A 19,348-nucleotide genomic window follows, 5' to 3' on the forward strand; every position below is an offset into this window, starting at 1 on the left:
TTGGATTTACACGACAAGGATTTGGTAGCAAGGGACTGCAGGGGTGGCCTCTGTGAGCAGAGCCCAGCAGCTGCCCCATGGCAGACCAGAGCCAGCTCCAGCCAGCTCCAAAAGGGACCTGTCGCTGGCCCAAGCTGGGCCAGGGAGCAACATTGTTTGTACCTCTGTGAGAACAGATTTAAGAACGGGAAAAAAATGGCTGGGCAACAAGCAACTGGGAGAGCGAGGAGTGAGAACCAGCCCTGCAGCCCCCAGGGTCAGCGCAGCAGGAGGGCAGGAGGTGCTCCAGGCAGGCAGCAGTAGTTCCCCTGCGGCCTGTGGAGAGGCCCCTGGTGGAGCAGGCTGTCCCCCTGCAGCCCATGGGTCCCACACGGAGCAGATCTCCACGCTGCAGCCCGTGGAGGAGCCCCCGGTGGAGCAGGTGGATGTGGCCTGGAGGAGGCTGCGGCCCATGGAGAGCCCCCGCAGGAGCAGGCCCCGGGCCGGAGCTGCAGCCCGTGGAGAGGAGCCCACGCAGGAGCAGGGGGCCTGGGGGGAGCTGCCGCCCACCCGTGGGGGACCCGTGCTGGAGCAGTTTGCTCCTGGGGGATGGACCCCGTGGGACGGAGCCGTGTGGGAGCAGTTCCTGAAGAGCTGCTGCCTGTGGGCAGCCCCTGCGGGATCAGTTCGGGAAGGACGGCATCCCGTGGGAGGGACCCCACGGGGAGCAGGGGCAGAGAGGGGCAGAGAGGGACCGTGAGGGAGCGGTGGAGGCGAAACATCAGGGACTGACCATAACCCCCATTTCCCTGTTACCTTGCGCTGCTCGGGGGAGGATGTGGAAGAAGGTAAATGGGGGAAAGGCGTTCTTAGTTTGCTTTTGATTTCTTACTGTTCTAGTCTGCTAGCGATAGGCAATAAATTACATCAGTTTCCCTACATTGAGTCTGTTTAGTCCACGATGATAATTGGTGAGTGATCTCCCTGTCCTCATCTCAACCCTTGAGTCCTTTCCATCATATTTTCTCCCCCCCCTTTTTTTTTTTAATTTGAGGAGGGGGAGTAAGAGAGCAGTTGTGGTGGAGTTCAGCAGCCCAGCAGAGTAAATCCACCACAATTTATAACAGCTTAGCTCTAGTGATGCTCCTGAGTGCAAGCAGATACAAAGTCTGGAATTATCAAACCAGTCCTTGAGCATGAGGGACTCTCTACTGGAAAGCAAATAATCCGAAAGTATATAGAAGTCACACAGGACAAATCACCAGATATGAGAGCTTAACAACAAGGATTCAGCAACATTGGATGGGTGAGGGGGAGCAAAAAACAGCTGCTTTTCCTCTAGATACAGTACCATTCATGCTTGGGTGAGGGTCAAACTAAGATATTTTGCACAGTTCTGTTGTTCACACACTTAAAAGGTTACTGAATGATTGGTCAGGAACAGTGAGATCAGTCACTAAAAATTATTCATGAGCTGAAAAAACCTCTTTTCAGTGAAGGCTTTAAGAGCTCAATCTGCTTAGCTTATCAGTGAATGAGAGGCAACTTGATTACAGGAACAAAGCATCAGGTACAAAAGCATTCCTTGATTTAGTGGACACAGTAAAATGGCTTTAATATTTAGCTGTGATTTGTAAAGCAGAGCCAAGTACTACTGAGTTACAAAACATCAGCTTTCTATTGAATGTATGCATTACGATAGTTTCAGTCACACAATCACACAACATTTTCTTCTAGAGGAGACTTCGCTGAGCGTGCAGGATAACTGGTGGTTGTTTGGTGAATGTTTTATTCTCTTTATTTGTGGCCCCACAACTCACTTGTTATACGCCATTTAAACCTAGCACCAAACATAACTCTGCTTCTTTCTGCATTGACTTTCATTTGGCTGTCACTTTAACAGCCTATGAATGTAATTCAATGAACTGAAAAAGATACAGGAAGATAAAAGCCCTCATAACACGCATGTTATACAACGCTTTACCTGGACAAAGGGCAATTCAAATCCTACCTATAATTTCTCCTTCAAGTGTTCATAAACTTCTAATTACCTAAGCTGAGCATTTTCTACTGTGGTAGAAGCACTGACAAGCCTTTTCAAGCTTTTCTGAGAGTTACTTTAAAAATTATTTTAAGAGTGAAAGGCCAAGATCATCTTTAGGTTTGAGTGGGTTTGTTTCCACCACATAATACTGTTGTGCAGATGATACTCCAGATCCCCCAGCACATCAGGAACCAAATGGCTTCGGCAGGTTCCTGGCAACCTCTTCCTCTCAGTACCTGCATTGTAGCTGCTGCAGGGTCTACCCATACTTTTACATGCAACTGTTCTACGCAATAGAAGCTCCAAGGTCAGATGCCTTTTCAAGGAGACTCTGATCAGGTCACTGCTTGTGAGTCACCAAGGGTGGAATATTTCCTCTCTGTTCATAGCAGCACATCTGCATGAGGTTTACAGATTGGCTATCCATATATCATCTGAAATGGGATTTTTGTCTCTTTGCTGTGAACTGCCTGCCAAAAATGGTTCCCCTGCCTGGAGCACCACCTGCCCTGAAACTATCACGGAAAGATTTGGGTTTTCTGACCAACACCTTTTGCTACAGATGTTACTTGAATGCTTGCAATGGGTTCCATAAAGACATCAGAAGCCTTCAGCCCCTAACCAGGCCACACACTGGGAAGAACTGGAGCACACAACCTCACACTCACGTTTTTTTCTGGCCAGGCCTCCACCAGCCTGCCCCTGATCCAGTACCACCTCAGCCTGACTCCTCACAGGTAGCTAGCTCTCTCCCACCATGCTCTGTGAGTCCAGGGCTATGTCTCCATCACAGGCTGCGCATCTAACCCTACCTTGCTCCTCACTAGAACCCCAAAACACCTTTTGCCTTTTTTCAGGTTTTTCTACAGCTGTTCTCAAACCTAGACTGTTACATCCCTTTCTTTCTGCCAGGTTGCCATTTCTCCCTACAACCTAAGCAACTCCCAGCTGAGGCAAGAAAGCTGAGATATCCATATGTGCCCCTTCCAATTTCAATTCCTGAACATGGCAGCACCAGTACTAGTAATCCTTATAGACATTGCTTTCAAAACAATACATGCCTACAAACCACTTGTGACCCTCTGAAAGTCTTAGGTTTGTAACTTTGCTACACTCCAGCTAAACTTCCCAGAAACTGCAGGAGACATCAGGAAAACCTGTAATGAATTTCAGGTCTCTGCTCAGCGCTTTGCAGATGCTGGAGCATCACAGGTTTTCATGCTACCTGGATGAAACTTACATTGCTGCTGAGCAATTTAAACTTTTACTGAATGTTTACATGGATCTTGTCTGGTGAGTTAGTAAAGATTTCTATCCATTTGCCAATTTACTGAAGGTAAACCTTCACATGAACAACTATCCACCACTCTCTGCAAAATAATTTAGCGTAAGCCCCACCAGACCTGAAAAAATAGATTAAACTGTGAAAGAGATGTGAAGAGACTGTGAAAGAGAGTGAAAAAGATAAAACGGAAAAAGGAAAGTTATGCTTAATGATGGCGGTTTTTGTGCCTAAACTGCTGTGCTGCATCTTCTCTGCAGGAAAAGAGTGAAACCACAAAGGATTTGGGTTAAAAAAATGTAGAGCTGCAGTAGGTTAAAAGCTGCACATCTTTGTGAAAAAAGCTTGTACTTTTTTTGTGTGTCATTGCAAATGAATTTGAAACCTAAGTTACATTTTCGGGAGGCCTTGGTTCTTTGCAGCTTACAACATCATTCTCACACTTGAAAATGTTTTCTTTATATTGGAAAGTCACAACTATTGTATGGTAATGTATCATGTACCTATGCTAAGGTACACATCTGCCAATATTCCATTACTGTTGGAACAGCATTTTATATCGGATATAAGTGTTTCAGCACACATTGCATGCGAAGGCCACAGGAGAATTTCCTGAGCTTTGCTCTCAGAGGATGCCTGGTACTCCTTAGCAACCTTGCTGGAAGGACTGAAATCACAACCCCCTAGGCAGCAGGTGATAAGTGTCTCTGTATACCTGAAATAGCTGCTGGCTACAGCAAGCATACATACATCTCCAGCAAATCCACTTAACATAGTCATCAAACCTAAAATATAGACGAACATATATTAAACTGAGACTGATTTAGGCAGGAGAAATAGTGGTGAGTACTGGTTCCTGCAGTGAGTGGCATTATATCACTGCTGGAGTGCAGAGTTTTAGAGGGCATTGTCATGACAATTTGAGAAGAGGATTCCTATAAACCTAGTTTGGATGGAGAGGCATCCGATCAGGAAGGTGTGAAATGACACAGTCTGAGACAGGATCTAAGTGCTAGAACTGCTCAGACCACTAGAAGCCCTTATACATGTTAGGCTACACTATGGGACACATCTACAGCGAGCTGTCTTGTTCCTTTCTGGTACTGCCTCAACTACTGTATTCCCCCACCCTAAACTTCATCAAGGGGAGTCTGCAGTTGTTCCACATGGAATAATTTCAGGACTGAAATGTCATGTAGCTGTGTAACCATAAATATTTTGCCTGTCGTTTTAGCTTTTAAAGCAGGATTGTATTGAGTTCTGATGTTTCTCTCACTCTCTGCCATGCAGCTAAGGGAATAGAAGTCCCCAAGTCTTTATTATACACAGCTGACCTTTTATTTCCTGCTAGGTGCATTCAATTTCAGATAGCCCAGGGTATGGTCTTGAAATACTATTTTCCATCATGCTAAACTAATCCGAGGTCTACATTTTTACACACTTAATAAACTCAAGAGTTTGCTTTTCAGTGTTGCATGAAAAGCAGAGGTCGTTCAGAAGGTTATAACTTTTTCCAACAAAACAACTGTCGTGACACTTCTGCAAGAAGCAAAGGAGAAACACTGATAAACACTGCGCAAGTCATTGCAATCCAAATAAATAAGAAACTCCAGAATTTTTCTTTTAAGAGATCTGAATTCTCAATATAAAATTTAAATGAGATATCATAGCAAATAGATACAGTAAAAACACTTAACCTTGATTAACCCTCATTTAAAACTTAATTTCAGTCATACATTTGCAAGAAAAGAAGGCTGAATTTTATATGTTGCTTGTGCTCACGATTGCTGAAGAGAGCTGTATCTTCTCTTTCTACCCAATAACATATTTTCACCTTGTTTACTGAAATGGTATTTGTAGCCCCACCTTTCATTCAATAGTCACTATTTTTTATGTCTCTCAAAAACTTCCTCCAGTTGATACTTACTTAGCTTTGGGGTTCCAATATCCTGATATTTACTTACATAGAGTTTTAAATCTCAAAGGATCTGATATTTAGATCACTTGTTACTTAAAATTTCAGTTCTCGTCTATCCATCAATAACTATGATGGACACACCCTCCTCAACTCACACACCGGTCCCAGTTTGTTTCTTGTTCACATCTCAAAGATCCTGTTCAGAGGGTCCTCCTGGCTGCATCCATGTTATGGTAGAACACTGCCCTGGACCATCCACTGGGTTATTTCCTAAATCACTCATCAGTGAACCACCATGGCTTCTCCTTAGGATCTTATCATGCAAGGATAGCCATTCTGTTATCATTGGGAAGTTGCTCTGAATTTCCAACTCCTGCTAAAATGCGTGTGCTACAGACGCATATATGTACAGACACTACAAGCACTGCTCAGGCAACCGTCCTGCTCATGACCTTCCCGTCGTCCCACTGACATTACTACCTCAAGAGCACAGAATGGCTAATTCTTGTCTAACTTTGGCTGTCCAAGAGAAGCAGACGTGATGTTTTGGCATCTCTACCATCTTACCTCAACTCGGTCTTCTAATGGGGATTGACTCTGAATGCTACAAACTCATCTGGCATAAAACCTTTTTGCTACAGTTACTCCTAAAACCAAGCAGCAATTTCATGATTACTCCTCAATATCAACGCTTTAGCTCTGTAACAAGTAACACATTGAAAAACTACCATCCTATTCCACATTACTTTATAAAGCCAAACAAATTAAACTTCGTGACCCCACGATTGCCAGGCGGGGGCAAAGCGTATTTTTTCAGGGTGGGTCACGGCAGCAGTAGTAGGAATTCTCTCGTCGCCAAGGGTAATCCTGGCAGGGCTGCCCTCAGGGAGGGGGTACAAAGCTGAGACCCCCGTTTGCAGAGCAGGGTGCTGAGCCCGGGGCGCTTCCCCGTGCGCCCCCCTCGGAGCCTCGGCCAGGACATCAGGTCAACCCGCCGCCCGACGGCACCCAGCGAGCCGCTTCCATGCCGCTTCCATGCCCCTCACCGCCGCCCCTCGGCCGCCGCCGCCCGGTCCCTCAGCCCGGCGACCCCCATGTGCCGGCCGGGGAGCGGGGCGCCCCTCGCTGCGTTACCTGCCTGGGTGCCGCGGCGGCGGGCGGCCTCGGGAGCCGCTTCCCCTGCGTGTCGGCGCGGCCGCGGGCAGCCGGCTTTGTTACTACTCGGAGGAGCGGCGGCTCGGCGCCGTCGCTATAGAAACTGGCTGCGCCTCGGAGCGGGGCCGGCGAGTGGCGGGCGGGAGGCGGGCAGCGGGCGGAGGTGTGGGGTGAGGAGGGAGGGAGACGTTCATTCAGGAATATCCTGGCCTCTTCCTCCTCCTCCTCCTCCTCCACCTCTTCCACCTCCTCCTCCTCCTCTACCACCACCACCCTGCAGCCAGGCACCGCCCCGGCCCGGCCTTCACCCTCACCTCAACGTGCCTCCCGGAGCCGGGAATAGGCTCTTCAGCCCGTTCCTCAGGGGAACAGTCACCCCAAAGCACGCCCGCACTCCCACCCGCCCGGGGAGCAGCCCCTCAGACACCCCGGGGCGGCGGGGGTGCTGGGCGGTGGGTGCCCGCGCCATGAAATGTCGGGGGTTGACCTGGACTCCCACCACCCGGCCTTCATGGCCCCTTTGGTCTGAGGCCTCCTAACTTATTTACATTTCATTTTATAAGTGATTTAGCTCCGAATCCTCTGCTTTTGGGCTCTGCTGGGACCCCTGAAGATCATCTCTCAGAAGTGAGAACTGAGGATGCAGTTTTTGTTCACTGCTGCCTGTTTCATCTGGTGGCCTAAGAGATGGGGAGGAGCAGGGCTGGCTGTCCTGGGTGCTGTGCAGGCAGGCAGCAGGAAGGGAAATGCGTGTGGTAGAAAGGAAAAGGAGGGAGAGGACAAGCATGCATCACGATAAAATGGATAGTGTTCATCTGCTTGGCCAGCGCAGCAGTGCCTGGGAAGGACAAGCTTGGAAACTTATGCAGCTGCCCCTTCTGGTAGGGGTCTTAACGTTTCCCTCATGGCCAGATGGATGGGAGGTATTGTCGGGTCCTGACACTCTGAGTTTTCAGGTCTCTTTTGTTTTACCTGGAGGACGGCATGCTTTCCCACAGCCTTCTCCGTGTCACAGACACCCATCTTCATGTCCTTTCTTTCTCCCTGCTTTGCACAACAGACAAAGGCTGAGGTAGTTCTTCCCTCTTTCATTCTTCCTTTCCTTCTCGCCTACCGAAGGCTCAGTGGTATTCGTTTGTTGAATCTATTTTCACACAATTTCTCTCAATAACAGTAAAGTTGATAAAACATCCTCCAAAGTGAAAGATGGATCTCTGGTTTATATAGATTAAATTGGTCTTCCAAGTTTACCAGACAGGAGAAACCCAACACGCGAGATGCAGATCAGAGACTGCATTATCAATCTCAGCTACTGCCACTGCTAAGCTACTGGGGATGACTATTAAGTATCAGCACTGCAAGTCACTGTGAGCTGATGAATCTGTGCCAAAAGCTGCTGGCACACTGCAGAAATACTCTTTAGGAAGAGTTTGCCAAAGACAAGAAAGACTCCTCCTCAGGAGCTCTTCACAAAACAAGGCGCTTACAGCAGAACTGCTGGCAGATCACAACACAGCCAAATGACAATGACAGCGCAAGTGAGGGAGACGGAAGGTTGGGTATAAAAGACAGGGGGGGTCACCACATTATTTATCTGTCTAATTTGCATGCTAAATACTAATTCTAGAGTTAAAAGAGATAAGTCCAGTCAGAGCCTAGCACAGCTGAATGAAATAATTTACCTTAGCAAATCCACTTTCTCTGAGGTGGAAGAAGCATTAGAGAAATAAAAGACCTGCCACATGCTGACTCCTGTAGTGTAAGAGATGTTCTGCTCTTCTTTCCTTTATATAAAATATTTTCATCCTTTTAATCACATGGGAGAGCACTATTGATAATGAATATGTTTCTTTAAAAAGCCTGAATTCTGGAAAGCAATTTATATTCTAAAACCTTTTGGAAAAGTAAGGATGCTATTTAACTTAACATGTATTTTGAAAAGAAAGAGTTTTATCAACACAAATGTCGCTGAAATAAATGGTCATTGTTTTGACAGCAAGAAACAGTGCCATTGATATGATGCCTATTCATTTTTCTTACAAAAGATTTTCATAGCACTTTCTTCCAGGTAGAAGCCCAGGAGAGGCTAGAAAAATGATAGGACAGACTTTCTCTCTGGTCTTCATTGATACAAAGCACCTAAATAGTGATACTATTTCACATGTTCTTGGGGCTTTTATTCTTCAGTGCAGTTTTACACGCATGCTTCTAAACAGGTTTCCTTCTCTGGGCTGAAAGTAATTAAAAAGATTTCCAGAAGGTGCATTTGAGACAATTGGGTGATATTTAAAGGACTTGCAAGCAGGCACAATCAGATGCATCTTATTCTTACTACCGTGCAGATATCTTTGCCTTCTAGATTAATTTTCATATCAAGTTTATGATGATATTTTACTGAAAGAGATGAGCTGTTTCTGTAGATGGATGTCACCTGTAGCTTTAGGACAGACCCTTAGTTAGCTCACCATTCTCGTTCTTGTAAAGTATTCAACTGTTCTTTAAAACTCTACTTGAAATGTATTTAATTTTAACTAGCTTTATGTCGTTTGGAACCTAACTTTTGGAACACATTAACAAGGTAGGGCACTAACTGCAGATAGGCCAGTTTGATACTCAAACTCTTTGCAGTCATGGTATTTCTATGGTTGGGGGGTTGCAACAGAAAAAAATACTAAATTCTTGCATTTCAGTAACTAATCACTATTGACGAACATCACAATTTTCTAACATTTTAACACTAAGCTATTGTGCATTTGTGTTTTAACATTTTGTTCCCATTTTTCCCAGTTTATGTTGAAGATAATACTTTTAAGTCAACAACTGGAATGCCTTCTGGCAACATTTTTTAGAGAGTGTATACTTCCATGGGGGAGGGCAAAAAAAAAAAAGAACATTTGAAAAAAAAAGTGTGCTGATATGTCCACTGCCAACTTCTGACTCAGTAGTGACATGTGCGTCTTTCTCAGCGTGGAGGATTTTTTCCAGTAACGCAGTGTACTGAAGGAGTTCATCGTGGAACATTGAACAAGCGTTAACATTCACAGAAGAACAGCTTTTGATGGTGTCCCCTCTCTCTTGCCATTTGTCCTCTCTCTGAACACCATTCATCCCACCAAATACTTATTCCATTGGACTATTTGTTCCCTGTAAGCAGAGCAAAGTATTCCTAGCACAGCGCTAAAACAAATAAAGAATTCTTCAACCAAAAGAATTACATATGATCTTAGGACACTATACCAAAAAAAAAAAAAAAAAAAAGGTTGGTAAGATGTGGTAGAATTGAAATAACAATATTTAATACTTATATTAATTACCATTACTTATATTTTTATTAGGATTGTGGTGCAGCTGCACTGGTGAAGGACCCCAGTGCCATTGTATTCCCACAGAACAAAAATGTACATATTTTCTGCCCCAAGGAGTTTACATTAGAATTAAGTGTTTTTCCCGAGGGCCTGGAATACCATTTGTTACACATTTGTATAGTGGCTAGCACAATGGGGCCTAATCTAATTGTGGCCTTTTAGACATGTATAATGTAAATTTTAAATAATGTAATAATTGTAATAATAATTCTGTCAGGAGACAATGAAAAGCCATTTTCCTGTGTCTATTGGCTGGCAGTCCTCTTGGAAATTAGAGACTTCAGTCCCTGGAAAATGAGTTGAATTGATAATTGAAGGAAGTAATAAAACATGAATATGCTATGATAGGGGATGAACCCCTAGGCTCCGGCTTTGTAAAAGAAAAATTTCCTTTCTGCAGGGCTACGTTACATTTTTTTACTATATTGAGGAAATACTGGCATAAGGAAAATGAGGTATCTGTAAATGCATTCAGACTTTCAGCAGATCCTTTAAAAAATAATTATCAGAGGTTTATAAAGGCGCCTTGTGGTGGGAGAGAAGGTACTGCTGAGCATTCAAAACTGCTGGAAAGCAAATATTAGTACTATTTGGTTGACTTTCAACATGACTAGGCTCATGTCTGCCCTTCACAATGTAGTGCCATGCTGAGATACCGAAGCGACTCTAAACAAGGCAGCCAGGTCGCCCGCTGAGAAGCAGGCAGGGTATGAGTTGAAGTGTGGTGCTATACCATTACAGGCATGCTTGGCTGCGTTTGCACTCACTGTGGGGGGCAGCATAGATATGTCCCAAGGGTATGCACATACAGGCTGCCTGTGACAACCTGGCATCTTGAGGAAATGTGTGAGTTAAAAGAATATGTTAAAAATATTATTGGTTTGGGAAGGGGTAAAATGATATGGTAAAATGATACAGAACACATGCCGTAGTTTAATTTCACTTGGTGTGAAAGAGGCTCAGAGATAGTGAACAAAGACCTCACCTAAGAAGCTGAAAAAACACCACAGCAGCTAAAGGGATTAATGGTTGGAAAACTTAAATCAGGCTGGAATATTTTGTGTTATTCACACAGCCTACTGGGATCTTAATTGAGCGCAACTGCTCAGAAAAAGTGATCCTGGCATTACTGTGGAAAGCTCAATGGACAGCAGTGTTTAGAAAGTGAAGAAAATGGTAGTGGGGAAAAAATCAGACTGGAAATATTATAATTCCCACAGATCAGTTATCTGCTACATCTTGAATTCTTTGTTCAGTTCTGGGAACTCAACAGCAAAATAGATTTTTGCAGATACTGAAAGTATCTAGAGACAGGATATGAAAATGATTAGAAGCTAACAGAGAAGATTTTGTATATGGAGAAACTGAAAAGATTAAACCTGTTTAGGGATGGCATGAATAAGAGAGGACATGGCAGAACTTTATAAAAAATAATGAATGGCAGGGAGAAGATAAAAGCTGCATTTCTAGTTCCATTTTTTTCATAATTTAAGAACAAGAGTTCATCTGGTGGAATTAAAATGATACAAATTTTAAAACGATGAAAGGAAATATTAGCTATTAAAGTGAAAGCATTCAGCTACATGAGATAGAATTTAAAGAAAGGATTAGATTATATAAAACATGTATAAAGAAGGGATAGAAACCTTCACGAGGCCTGTAATTAAGCCAGAGGTACGAGGGACAGGGGAAGGAGCATTAACAGAAACTCCTCTTGGGCAAATTACTGAATTTCTTGAAAATTCTTCTGAATTATCTGCTGCTGGCCATTAGTGGGAGAAGATACAACAAATTGGCTCTCATCTGATATGCAGATTCACTTTCTCATCCAGGAGGGATTAACATTCCCCCCAAAAACAGGCACACATTTGTGCCTATGTGAATATCCTCTCTGGCTGCACAGATCATAGATCATCGACGTAGACTACACATATCCCAAGATGTTTAGACAGCTGAAAACTACTTATACCTCACACAGACATTACTTATAGATGAACTTGAATAATGCTTAAATTTGATGGTGAATTAATGATGCCAGTGCTGCAGAGCACTACTTCACCTATTACTCTCTTATTTATAAACTACATCATTAAAACAAGTCCTCAGACTGAAACTATCTGTTCAGTACACAGGAATCACTATTTTTCCATGCTATTTGTGTGATAAACCAGACTGAGATTGTTCGAGTAGATTGACCAACCTGTACTACATTTTAACAGATTCAAAATGTGCCCATCTTTTCTTGACTCACACAAAAAACCAATTACTGTCTCACAGCTGGAGTCTGTGCAGTAATTTGGTACCAGCAATAGCTGTTTCCCTTTGCATTTCCCATCCACATCATGAAAGATGATGGCACGCTAAAGCAACTGCAGAAAAGTGTAGCAATTGCATTTCAGTAGTCATTTGCCACCAACACTATCTATGTAATGTTTTGTTCTGATTTTCTAAACTAGGATGAATTTCCATAAAAATGTTCATGAACCATTACTCCCCACCCCTGAACCCAAATAAAAGTAAAGGAAAAATACCAGTCTAATGGAGCTCAACTTTTCCCTGGGTTGTGATTCTATAACTGTAAGTGGCATGAAATTTGTAGATTTCACATTATGAGCTACCATCTTAGTTTTCTGTAGGTATACTAGTTAAGAGAGGAAGAACATATTCTGTATTATGCAAAGGAGTTGGTAGGGTAGTGCTAATTACATTGTGAGAGTAACAAGAAGCCCTAATGTTTACAACCTGCATTAATCACATTTTGCTGCTTCTTAAGGTTAAAAAAAAAAAAAGCTGCAGCTTTGGGGTTTAAAATTCTAAACCCTGAAAAACAATCAAAGACACTTCAGCTTTTCCTGTCAACTTCGTCTTTACTTTGAATTCATTCTTTTCTTGTTCATTTGTTAACTGCACATCGAGGAGTTAATGATGTATATAGTAAGGCCACTGCAGGCAGAATAATATTGAATAAATGTTTCTGCATCACTGAGATCTGTAAGCCCCCAACAGTAATTTCAAAATTTGAATCAATGATTTGTCATTAATTAATTACTACTCTCCTTAAACTAGTTTTGCAATATAATAAATTTAACTCGTGTTAAATGTTGCTTGCCTTGTGGAAAAAAGTCCTTATGGTAATAGACTATTGGAGAACCAAAGTGAAAAGCAAAGACAAAATTTTTGAAGAGAGGCCATAATTCTATGATTTGAAGTGAATTTGAGGGTAGGGAAAGAGTTTCAGAAAATTAGGCATTGGTTAGGAAAACAAAACACAACTTTGTAGTACTATTTGTCTGTGAGAGAGTCAACTGGTGCACTCTAACTTTAAATGGGAGACATCCTGTACTCCACTTTTTTCATTTAAAGATTTACCTGATAAGTATAAATAAATAAATAGATAAATAAATAAATAAAAATAAATGAATAAAATAAATATAAAAATAAATTTAAAAACTAATATGGGGGGGCATAATCAATAAAATTCTTCTAAGGTTGTTTTCGGTATATACTGTCCTGTTCCACAGCTTGTGGAGAGAGTACCATATACATCCACTATTAGACTAAGAGAGGCTGTACTTTTCTACTCATATATACATCCACTATTAGACTAAGAGAGGCTGTACTTTTCTACTCATCTGAAATAACTAGGGTTGTATTTAGAACTGTAAATCACACTTAATTTGGAGGGAAGTATAGAGTACCTATTTGAAAGAGAATTATGTCCATGATGAGCAAACAGACAAATGCCTCCTTCTGGAGCTTGTGCCATTCCCACCAAAGGCTGTTGTATTCCATGATAATGGTGGTCTACCAAATTAAATATGGGTAACCCAGTAGCAGATCAAGAGCTCCTGAAAATGTGAAAACTGGTTTGCTGAACAAAACTTCTTTTGAAAAGGATACAGCTCTTGAGTGTAAACAAGGAATGAAGTGACTTTCTTTATGGGGACACATAGATGTTTGGTTTTATTTTAAATGTTATGTTATTCCATTTGTTGACTATCTGGGACTGCTGGAGCTGTAGAGAATGGCATTTCATATTACACCTAAACAGTGGCAAACTGTTTCATGGCAAACAGGAGACAGCTCCCTCTATAAAATAAGATACCTTAATCTGTACCACGTAATGTCTGACCTTATTAGAGTAATAATAATAATAATAACGTACTAAAAACTATTTTTAAAACATGATGCTTTATCTTCAAACATAACTTGGCATCTGACATCATTTATGGTTTTCATGTTTCAATGGCAGGTTGAAAAAAACAAAGCTATTTTATACAACTTCATGGCACCTTCAGCTTAGGTGTGATGTGGTAAGTTTTGGTTATGTGACCTATTCACACGTTTCAGGGAAAGTTGCAATCATCACTGGGAAAAGCTCATTGACATGGATGAAAGCTAGGGGGGGAGGGACCCAGAAAAGGTAAAGGGTGGTGGTAGAGACCCCATACAGTTTTATACTGAAGAGTTAAAGAATACATGATTTAGCAGTTATCAGTTCCCACAATTTTAATTCTCACTGTCTGTAGTCACGTTGATTTTGCCCATGTCAATACTGGATAAGACTGTGGTGAGCTGCTAGCATATGTCTTAACTATCTCTATCTGGAAACCTGTTGGCTTCCAGCAAGCAACACATTTCCCCACATTTGCATCAGAGACAGGTAGCATTTTCATTACATTTTGTTAAAGCTCTGTGGATCAAAGAACAAGCTGATGGCAGAAAAGCACATTACTCTCAATGCATTACTCATTTTAGCTTGGCTGTGTAACCCAGTTGTGTTCAAACTGTTGACACCTTGAAAGAGAAAGAAGAGAAAGGAATAAGAGATAGGAGGAAGGACAAAAATTAGAAGGGGACAGACAAAGCAAAGGGGGAAACCACAGCTTAAGTACAGTAGAGAAGGATCAGCAGAGCATTGATATGGAGAGGGGAAGAAGGCTACAGAAACTGGGTAGCAGGTTGATGGGAGAAGCCATCAGGGTGGTAAACCAGTGTAGAGATTATTAGCGCACACTCAGCTTTTTGGGAAAAGATGTGGAATGTGGCATGAAAATACTGCTTCTAAGGAGTGTGAGATGAGCCTACTCTGGCAGGAGAGTGGGAGAATGGGACACCTTGTGTGAGAAAATACAAACATGCACATACATGAGGGAAACGAAGGCTGCAAACATGTGAAAGTAGAGGTGACATATGGGATGCCCGTGAATAAAAGAACAGAAGTGAGAAGCCTTGTCTGGTGCAGATGCCTCAAGGTGAAGGACTCCTGGAAATAGCAATAGCGTGTAATGAAAGTGCCACTTGTTGCATTTGAGGGTTACCATGGATTAATGCGAGATAGGTGTTGCGATAGCTATACCCAATGATACTTTATCAAGAGCCTCCTCAAACTGTGTGGGAGACAAGCTGAGAAGCATCTCAGGGCCTGTCCAAAATGAGTCTTTAGTGCTGTTGCACTCAATACTTCAGGATGCAACACACCTCAGATCTTGGGGCGGTATCTGTGCCTCTGAGAAACAGCCCTAGGATCTTGATATGAAGTGTGGATTCCTCCAAAATAAATTGAAATCACCCACCATAATTAGCAGGGTTGTTTTCACACACACATAAAAAAGGTATATTATGATATGCATTTGGACAGTATGTCACAGATATAACCAGATTTTCCAACTGTGTTTCCCTTGCATTTGCTCTTATATCCCCACTTTTTGAAAAATGTATAGTGAAGCTACTGCCTAATTGAAAGGAAGAAAAACTAATAAGAATAAGCATTACACAAAGTAGCTTGACACTTAAAGGGTTAGTGAATTCTACTTCTCCTTTTCAAAGCACCCTTATCCCAGATAGGTTTACGTATTCCTAGCTATTCCTCAAATATTAAGTATCATGTTATTATTAGTGTGATATTTTCTCAAGTGACAGAAATAGAAGTTTCTATTACATCTCTATTATCCTCTCTTATAGGAAAAACAGTATTTATCCATTTTTAGTTCAAAAATGTTATATCTACTAAGTATTTATGCATAAGAATAATTTTCTGAAAACAATCAAGTCACTGGGTGGATGTAACAAACTGAACTTCGACTAAAGTAAAGAAGATTTTTAAACAAAGTAGGAAGAAATCCCAATTCATTTATACATATTTATTTAAAATATCAATCTACCAGGTTTGTGGAGGGTTGTAAGATATTGATTTTAAATACTGTAAATCTGGAAAGCTGACTCAGTCTCATTTAAAGGGAGTTTCCACACTTCAGTAAGAAAGGAAGAATTGCCTCCAGATGATGCATTTCTACATTTTGAAGGACAGTTCTTCTCTTTGAAAGCAGATTAGAGGTTTGCAATACTGGAAATGGACCCAGAGGAGATTAATCGAGAACAAGCAATTGAATGGGTCAATTATACAAAGCTCATTTAATCACAGGGTTTCACACTTTACCACTATGACAGAGAAGCTTATCATATCCTGTAGATGCCACCAGACACTTTGGCCTTACTACAAATATGATGTTATCACACTTGAAAGATTTTCTGTGGTCATTATTAGTATACAGTATGATTACATTGGCAGTTCTTTGCTGCAATGGGTAATGAAAACTATTATTATTTTTTTCTCTGCTTTCTCCCTGTGCCTGTGAACACATCGATAACAGATTTAAATATTTTAGGGGTCAGTGGAGCTAACAGTTAAGCTGACTTTTGAGAAAAATTCCAGAACACTGCAATTCATCATACTCAAAAATTTTTATAGAGTGCAAGTGTTTGCTTATCTACTGCTAAGCCCAGGAAGCTGGATACATAGTGAAGAGGGAATGAAATAGGGCATTACGAATCTCTTGGCAGATAATACTGCTTTACACAGAGGATGTGGCAAGCATTTCTGTAGGTATGTGTGTGGCTGTTTTTTGACGAGGTGATGAAGTGGGATTTCAAGAGCATCGCTGGTGAATGCTACACAACTGCATTTGTACATATCCATCTGTGCACTTTTACAGGCATCATTAAAAATCAGGATGCGCTTCCTGAGATTGCCCATCCAAGCGGGATAACCAAAAGAGAATAGTTTGCTAATTTTCCTCTGTACACCTGCAGTGTTATGTCTACAAAATGAAACATGCAGCATCTTATTCAAAATACATGTTGAAATACAGGGCCTCTGTTACAATGAAAACTCACAGAATCTGGAAATGTTTCTAGCAATTTGCAGCTGGTGCAGTCAGCTGGAAAATTTTCTAGAAGCGTTACTGAAAATGCTATATTTTTTTGCCTCTATGTAAGCAGCATTAATAGTCTCTGACTGACTAGGAAGGCTATGCAGCGTGTTGTTGCCACCTAGAGTTGGTTCATCAAAATAGAAATTCTGCATGTTATTCTTTTGCCTCCACTTAAAGTAAAAGGAATCCTCCAACATACCCAGACAGCTCCCATCCTGCCACTTAGCGTCAGTTTTTCCACTAGAAAAAAAAAAAAAAAAAAAAAAAGAGGTATATTTCCAACGTGTTATGTACCTCAAAGTGAATTTCTGGAGAATGCAAGCAGCCAGCGACCTTGTTTTCATTAGGGTCTGCAGATGGACCACTTGCCCCCATCAGTGATTTTGACCATCTTTTGACGGTGGAAGCACAGCTCTGTCTTTTCAACAAACTGAACTCACTCAGGAGTGGTAAGTGTGTGCAACACAGTGCCACAGTGCCAAGGCTAAGTTCATGGCTGCTGGGGTGTTTTGCTGGTAGGTAAAGCTGAATCTAGGGCCATGAAAAGAATGAGCAGGTGAAACATGAATGTCCAGCGTTGCCCTGTTCTGAAATGGACCACTGGGAAGCCTGGAGAAATGTAGCTCTCTCCGTGTCTGCTCCTGCCAGAATTCCCCCACTTCTCTCCTGACCCCATTTCCCTTTTCCTTCTTCAGATTGTTGCTGTTGTCCACACAGAGATTTTGGTGCACTGCAGACAGGGCTAGGAAGGCTGGTTGCTGTGTTAACTCACATGGAAAGGAAAACTGGTGGAAGGTAAAATCCCAGTGAGGATTCAACAACCAGTGCAGATTCACAACCCTTCTTTTCTGTAAATGTGGTATCCACTTCTACACTGGGCAATAAAGCACTGACTTCTGAAACAAAATTAGGTTATCCACTTATATATTTTTTCACATTTTATAACCAGAGTAATTGGAAAACAGTAACTGAAGAGAATTGCGTCTAAGATCCCAACATTGTTCTCACTGCTCTCCTCTCACATCAATTGCTAATAAAATCTGAGAAATGATTCATACTCAAATGTCACCTTGGGGAGTTCTAGAGCAACTACAACTGGTGAAATCTTCAGAAAAAAGGCAAAAAAAGCACAATCCAAACAAAAACAAAACCACAGTGATATTCATTCTGAAGTGCAACCATTCCTAAGGCAGAAAATAAGAGAGAAAAAGGAGATTAGAGGTATTTGGGCCCATTTCGCTGACTGGGCCCTCTCTCTTCTCCTGTCTCTATCAGATAAAGAGCATGAAACATGAGCTTTTGTAACCTATAGCTGCCCAACCAGGCAATTCACAAAGATAACTTACTTGATTCAAAACTTTAGAGTGGCAAAATATCTGGACAAATATGTAACAAGGGTGAAGTGGTGGTTGAAAAAGTTAGGAAGTCATCTCAGGAGAAATTCAGATCTTTCAAATGCTTGGGAAAAATATTACAGACCTGTATTTAGAAACTGCAGATGAAAGGAGAAAACCAAGGGCTTCTGAAAAATATCAGTTCCATCAATTTCTTCAGGCTCAGTATGCCTTTCAAAATGGGTTTAGAATTTCTCTAGCGTAGATTTTCCTCTAGTATCACTTGTTTTTGACATTCATCATTCAGCGCCATCAAGAATAATATATAATCTAAACATTCTGCTTTGACTGCCAGTAGGAAATGTCTCAGTCTGCATGGCATATGTAGCTAGGTACTGAAATTATTGTGGTATTTTAAAATTCATGTAATTCTGCTTTTTTGCTGAGGGAAGCTGACATTTTGGGTGGCCACTTTAGATAGATGTAAGACAAATGCTGTGCCATTTCCTGGGAACACGGCCAGACTTCCTGCGATTTGTTAAGCCCCACCTTCATTTAAGAAAATCACTCACACTGACCAGCTAACAGTTGCTCTGTCTTTGGATGAATGGCAATAACAAGCTCTTCATTGTAAAAAAAGTACCATCTCCCTTCATTCCTCAGCAAAACTGCTCTGACCATTCCCAAAGATAAATAAACCATATCCTTAGCTTAAGATACAGTTTACAGTTTAGAAGAAGCTCTAAGTAGAAATTATCATAAACAAATGACACATCCACTGCTTGTTTGACATTTTAAATGCTCATGCAACATTGATTTCTCTTCTGCTTTTGAAATACACAGCCTAAATTGTAATACCCACGTGGATTCAAAGGGTGAGGAAGGAACACAGTGAGCTTTTCAGTAATTCGTCCCAGCCGTACATGGTGACAGATCACTGTTTTTATTTCACCAACACGTTTTTACTACTCTGCTTGGGGCCAGCATGGAGCATTTTGAAGAGATGATTTTCCCTGACGTAATTGGCACAACTCTCTCTGGAGTAACCAAGCCTCCC

At 41.8% G+C, this 19,348-nt stretch overlaps 1 protein-coding gene across 5 annotated transcripts in view; it reads right to left on the reverse strand.

Annotated features, from left to right (window-relative positions):
- The window catches only part of RNF182 (ring finger protein 182), a 35,361-nt gene extending 27,289 nt beyond the window's left edge, over positions 1-8,072 (reverse strand). For 3 of the 5 annotated variants that reach the window (XM_048058031.2, XM_048058028.2, XM_048058030.2), the window contains exon 1: positions 6,358-8,072. The gene's annotated coding sequence lies outside the window, so the exon portion shown is untranslated. The remainder of the gene's footprint in view (positions 1-6,357) is intronic. The other 2 variants (XM_066992088.1, XM_048058027.2) reach the window with 2 other exon arrangements.
- Positions 8,073-19,348: the final 11,276 nt, after the last annotated feature.

This window comes from Anser cygnoides, chromosome 2 (assembly GCF_040182565.1).
Source record: "Anser cygnoides isolate HZ-2024a breed goose chromosome 2, Taihu_goose_T2T_genome, whole genome shotgun sequence".
Lineage (NCBI taxonomy): Eukaryota > Metazoa > Chordata > Aves > Anseriformes > Anatidae > Anser > Anser cygnoides.